The sequence below is a fragment of the Lolium perenne genome, chromosome 5 (genome assembly GCF_019359855.2).
Source record: "Lolium perenne isolate Kyuss_39 chromosome 5, Kyuss_2.0, whole genome shotgun sequence".
NCBI lineage: Eukaryota > Viridiplantae > Streptophyta > Magnoliopsida > Poales > Poaceae > Lolium > Lolium perenne.
The window spans coordinates 227,257,118-227,264,326 of NC_067248.2; positions in this window are offsets into that span (position 1 = coordinate 227,257,118).

The window sequence follows — 7,209 nt, forward strand, 5'->3', positions numbered from 1 at the left end:
GTCAACACAACCCTAGTTTTATATTCGTCGAGTACTTTTTGGCTGAAACCTTCGAGATCTACTTGCCCTCTACATCTAACTAAACTCTAGTCTACAATCCGTAGGCATTGACAAGTTAATACCTTGTCAGTAAGCAACTAAGCATTTGTCACAAACTGAGAAAAAAATACAATAGATATCCTGGAAAACGGAAGACAACATGTAGTGGGCCATAGAGCCTAGAATGCAGAGTTCTAGTCAAAAGAATAATGCACACACCGAGAAAATGTAACTATTTCGGTTCAGTCATCCTATATACACCATGATGAAAATCTTGGTTTTTGTATCTGCTGGGCATCAGCACTGTCCTTTGTTTTGTTGTATCCATGACAAAGTATTGTAAAAGAGCGTTCCACATCAAGTGATGCTGAACTTTCTTAGGCAGAAATTCAAGTAAAATACTGTGAACAATTTCGTTCCATATACCATTATTTTTTAAGTATTCAAGCTACACACTCATACAATTAGCAGAAATTCAAGTAAAATACTGTGAAGAATTTCGTTCCACATACCATTATTTTTGAAGTATTCAAGCTACACACTCATACAATTAGCAGAAATTCAAGTAAAATACTGTGAACAATTTCGTTCCATATACCATTATTTTTGAAGTATTCAATCTACACACTCATACAATTATACTCGAACTTACTGAAACTAAAACTGCCATTACAATGTTACCTTTGAGTGTGCAAAGTTGGCATAACATCTAAGATACCGCTAGCTAATGCACAAGAAATACAAACAAAGAAGTATAGATTAATAGAAGGGAAAAGAAAAGGTAAATAGACAGAGAAGGGGAGTCGCACACACCTTCTTTAACTCAAACATGGAAGGAAGAGAAACCGGAGCAAGCTCGAGAAAGTAGATGCCGCCGGCGCATCTGCATCTCTCCACACGGCAGACCAGACGGCCGCATCAGGCCATCCCTCCACAAGCGTACCAGCAGAGGAACTCCTGTAGGATCAAATCGGGAACGGCTGGAGCGCCTCAGCGACGGCCGGAGATGCGGAGGCTCGGGCGCCACTATCCTGGTGAGGAACTGTTGTAGGAGCTGGAATGGGGGACCGCGGGAGCGCCACTACGACGGTCGCGGAGGCGGAGGAAGACCTCACCCACACCAGACTGCTTGTCACAGAGGAGGTCGTCCATGGCAGAAGTCGGGCCAGGAAAAATCCAGGGTGGGCGGCCACTCGAGGCGGGCGGGTCGATTGATGGGAACTTTGGAGACGATTTCCCCCAGCTGCTCCTCCTGCTCCGGTGTGAGACCTCCATCTCCACCTCGTCGCCTCCCACGGATCTCGGCTTCTGGATCTCGAACACCTACAGCCGTCTGCCGCCTCCAACGGCGAGCACGTCCGGCTCACCCATTCAGCGCCAGCCGCCTTTAGCGGATAGCTCGCCCAGTGCCGCCTCTAGCGGATAGCACGCGCTTGTCGCCATGCTCTCCATCGGCCCTTCTACGGTGGATGGCGAGAAGGAGGAGAGGTCGCGGGGATGAGATAGACAGAGTGGGGCGGCACGGCAGAGAGCCAAAGAGGTGAGGGGATGAAGGAATAAAGCCCACGCGAGACATGTGTCATGTCGTTTCAATCGTTGGACATCACCGCTTTGACCAGCTATAGTCCAACCCTGGAACGTGTCACCACCCAGGTCTACCAGCGCATGTAGTAGGCCTCCACTAAATGAAACTGCTGCATCCACCCAGTCTACAGGGAAAATCCCCACCACCGAAACAACAATGAAGAAATTAACCATACATTAATTGCAAGATGGTACAGAAACTGCACACCAAAAAACCACTGCGGAAATAAACTACAATTTACCAGACGTGTCAGCTCCACATTAACCCTAACAAAATTGCAAAATTCTAACAAAAAAGATGTTTGTTCATCTTTAATATAGTAGTTATGCACTGATATGATAACACAAGAAAATATTAATATGGTTATTCATATTTGTAGGATGACATCATCTTTTTTTTTACCACAAAATTAAATGGCAAAGAACTATTTTCACACGTAATATTTTATTTAACGTAACATTTGCGGTGGCTATGAAACGATCATTTAGATCACAACCTACTAATTTTTAGGATTGTACGTCTTCAACATCCTAGAATCCAAACTATGAACTCAACTATTGATCTAACATCACATAATCGGCAATCCAGTGAGTTATGTTTTTTTTTCAATAATGGGCGCTTTATTACTTTAACAGCAATTACATCCGGCCTCTGCATAACCAGGATGCCCACAGCCGTTTAAAGTATTCTTGAGTCGAAAGTTTAAAAAGCGAAAAAACAAGGCGTAATAAATATCGAGGCGGTGAAGTGTAAAACACCTAAGGTGTAGGTGAGGCTTCATTAAGTAGATTATACTGCCACCCATGTAGGGAAAAAAATATTCCTTGCCGCAGCCTCCAATCGTGTACAGACCTCCGTAAAGAGGTCGCGGTTCTCCAGTCGCTGAAGAGGTAACCACAAACGGAGAATACATGTACATCTGTAGATAACCTGCAAGATAGAGCAGTTTTTATTGTCAAAAATCTTGTCATTTCTACATAGCCAAAGCGCCCAGATTAATTGCGAGCGCCCCCACCCTAAGAAGCAATTTGAACCTTAAATCGATACCATGAAGCCAAATCGATACCATGAAGCCAATTGCAAAAGACATTGGCCACACTAGTCGGAGGATAAAGGCTAGACGCTACTTGGATGATTGACCATATAGATTTCGCAAACCGACACTGGAAGAAAAGGTGTTTGATAGTTTCGTCATGTTGACAGAAAACACACCGAGTACTTCCATACCAGTTACGCTTAACAAAATTGTCTTTGGTGATGATAACCTCCGACAAAGATACCGTCCAAATATTTTGATTTTTAATGGGATTTTCAGCTTCCAAATTTCTTATTATTATCAACTGGTATGGCAGAATGAATGATCGCTTTGTAGAGGGAATGTAGATTTCACCTAAATTCGTCAGGTTCAGGCGATAGATGTATATCTTCCAGACGATCTATTAGGGAATTCCATGCAAGTATCCTTTGCCCGAACAAAACCCTTCTGAACGTCACATTCGGAGGTGAGGTAGCCATTACCCTAGAAATGATATCACGTTTGCAATGAACAATACTATACAAAGCATGATACCTTTTCACCTAAGGATGCATTTCCTAACCAAATGTCTTCCCAGAACCGTATCTGTGCTCCATTATTGATTGAAAAAGTACCATGGCGGAAAACAAATTATTCGACGCCATGAGACCTTCCCAAAAATGTGAATCCCCTGGTTTTCAAACCACTTGGAATAGAGTCTTCGAGCCGATATACTTTATCCTAAGTATAGTTTGCCAAATCCTGTTCTCAGTAAGAAGGTTAACATCCATTTACCTAGCAAAGCTGAGTTCTTAACCTCAAGGTCGTGAACTCCAAGCCCTTCTTGGTCTTTGGGACTACAAACTATGCTCCATTTAACCAGCCGATATTTCTTTTTCTCGTTGTAACCTTGCCAAAACAATCTGGATCAATAAATTGAGTTTGTGCAAGACTCTTTTCGGTAAGAGAAAGAAAGATAACATATACAGTTCCATGTTTGTCAGTACTAAATTAATAAGTACCAGTCTTCCTCCAAGGGACACCAATTTTCCTTTCCAACTACTAAGGTATTTTTGTAGTCTTTCTTCCACTATTTTCCATTCAGCGATTGTGAGTCTCAGATAATGAATCAGAATACCCAAGTAGCAAATAGGAAATTGGCCGTGCCCGCAACCAAACAACTCTGCGTATAGATTTGCATCAACTTGAGCATCACCGAAACAAAACAATTCACTTTTATGGAAGTTGATTTTTAATCCCGAAAGCTGCTCAAACGCCGCTAAAATTAATTTTAGGTTGCGAGCTTTTTCAAGATCATGATCCATAAATAGAAATGTATCATCGGCATATTGAAGGATTGATAAACCACCGTCTACCAGACGTGGAATCACTCCTTCAATCTTTCCATCAGACTTGGCCCACTCGATCAGGATAGCCAGCATATCCGCGAAAATGTTGAACAACATTGGTGATAACGGATCGCCCTGGCGTAACCCTTTTCGTGTCGAGAAGTAGTGTCCAGTATCATCATTGACCCGGATTGCCACACTACCTACATATACAAAATCATTGATCAGAGCATGCCACTCAGAAGAAAATCCTTTCATCCTGAGAGTCTGCTGTAGGAAATACCATTTAACCTTATCGTATGTTTTTTCAAAGTCTAATTATAGAATAACCCCATGTAATTTCTTGGTATGCATATCATGTACCGTCTCATGGAAAACCGCCACCCCATCCAGGATATTTCTTCCTTGCATGAAGGCGGTCTACGATGGTTGTACAACATGATCCACCACAGTATTAAGTCTAATGGTGGCTACTTTCGTGAAAATCTTGAAAATTACATTTAATAGGCAAATAGGTCGATATTGTTGAATCCTTTCTGCCTCATTAACTTTCGGTAACTAAATTACTTCACCAAAATTTAGACGAAATAGTTCTAGTTGTCCATTATGCAAAGCACTGAACATATCTAGAAGGTCTGATTTAATAGTGTCCCAAAAAATTTGGTAAAACTCAGCGGAAAACCATATGTACCCGGTGCTTTATTGCATTCCATTTGTAAAGTAGCCTTCTGAACCTCTTCCTCGGAATAAGGTGCAGTCAGAAGGCCATTTTCTTTCATAGACACTTGGGGTATGTCATCCGTTATGGTCTCATCTAGAGAAAAAGAACTTTCCTCCGGGGAACCAAACAGACCTTTATAATAATTTGTAATGTAGGATTTGAATTACTCATGGGCTTCAATCAACCCTTCATCTTGTATTAGAGAATGAATATATTTTTTCCGATGCCTCCCATTGGCCAAGCCATGGAAGTATCGCGTATTTGAATCTACTTCCAATATGAACTGGGCCTTAGAACGCTGATACCATTTAAGCTCCTCTTCACAGGAAATAGCAGATAGCACCACATGTTGATGACATTTTTGCACAGAACCACAACATGTGTTTATTTTTGCAAACAACAGCACATTTTGTTGTAATCACCTCCACAAAACACATAATCCGTTATTAATCTACATTATCTTCTGAACTGGTATGTTCGGACCAGTTCGTCCAGCTGCGAAGCGAAGGGGGCTACCCTTCACCATGGTCCCTGGTGATCGGCAACATCAACACATGAGGTGTTGTGCTAGCGGTGGGGATGAGACCGACAGCGGGACCGTGGGAATCCATGGTCGGCGTCCTGGTGCTCTACTGTCGTGCCACCATCATGTGCAGCGGTTGCTCGTCCGCGGTGGTGGACTAGATGCTCGCACCTCCCACGAACTCGGTGAACGAGAGACCACGTCCGGCCAGGCGTCGATGTAGCACGCCAAACCATGCCATGCTATCAACAAGCTTCTTACTGGCTAGGTCATAGTAGGACTATGAGAGGACGTCTCGAGCAGTAGAAGCACGACATATCCGCCTCACTGATCGAGTGCAGTACAACTGGGGGCGGCAAGGAACGGGGAGCTGCCTTGTCGTGCTTGTTTGCATCCTAACAATACAGAGCAGCAATGACCTCGGGATGGTTAGCTCTCTGATAGGGATGGGTGAGTCGAGGATAATGCAACACAACTGACACACCACCGCGCGACACGGACGGAGCCGGTAGAGGATGACAAGCTCGCTCCCGCCATAGGTGACGCGTCTAAGGACCATGCCAATTCACCCTCTGCCTCCACGTGCCAACATGGCAGCGTTTGGGTCGACATGTGTGCGGGCAAGGCTCGCCTAAGGACAACGCGACAGGCGATCCTTGAGCGCTCTGTCGTTTCAATTAACCAATGTGCGAGCAAGGCTGATGGTCTTCAGGTTGCCGTTCACTTGGTGAGGCTGGCTGCCTCCTCCTGGTACCGGGACGAGTTGATATGTACATACCAATTCGATTGATTAAAGAGAGAAAATGCCATATTACGCTTTGTGACAGCGGTCTAGACTGGCTAGCTGGCTATTAAAGTTTATAATGATTGGTTATGTGTTTTGTGCAAATGATCACAACAAAATATGGTGTTCTATGAAAAAAAAAACAAATGCATGTTGTGGTTTCTTGCAAAAAAAGTCACCAACATTTGGTCTTAGATGCTATTTCCTCGCTACGAAGGTAAAAGGACTTGGCGGAGATCAAAACGACGAAATATTATCCTAGCCTTATATGTTAGTTATATAGTTGAAAAATGTTGAATGTCCAACAATAAATAAATCCTGTAAAATATAACATCATAGTTGTACCTAAAGATATCATGACCTATATATCTTATTCAGTGTACCTAAATGCATTTACAAAAAAAAAAAACTTCATGTACGTAATATTCTTAGCTGCACGTAAATGTATCACACGGAGTAATGGATAAAGCCATTTCATGTGAAGCTTAATTATTGCCTAATGAAACAAACACCATTATAGATATTTACGTGATGACCAATATTTTACTTATCTTAATATTTATGCTGGAAAGAACCTTATTATATATGATCATGTTATATGGGTATCTATGAAAAGCAATTTAATACTCCCCCGTTCAATATTAAAGACACATTGTACTTGTGTCAGAAAAAGACACATTGTACTTCTAGATACATCAATAATAGAGACAAGTAATATGGAAGAAAGTACTTGTTTTTTAAACATTTCTACATAACAGAGATGACGCCCTTGCATTTTAGAGGATCAGTGTGCTAGTTAATTTATAAATTCATGTACATTATGTCTTGTCTGCATGGACAATTCACTACGGCAGAACAGGGCGTTGCTGTGCAGCCGAAACACACGGCAAAGGCCCAAATCCGCTCGGCAAAGCCTTTGCCGTGCTGCCTTGCACGGCAAAGAATGCACGGCAACGACCCGCCCGGCAAAGCCACCTTTGCCGTGCGTCGAGCGAAAATCGCACGGCAAAGGCTTTGCCGAGCGACGCTGCTTTGCCGTGCGCTGCGCCCTCCTTTGCCGTGCGCCCTCCTTTGCCGTGCGCTGGGAAGCTTTGCCGTGCGACCGACTTTGCTCCGAACCCCGTTAATTTGCTCCGAAACCCTGATATGTTGGGGGGGGGGTGGGGGGTCGATGAAGATGTAGATTACTTGTT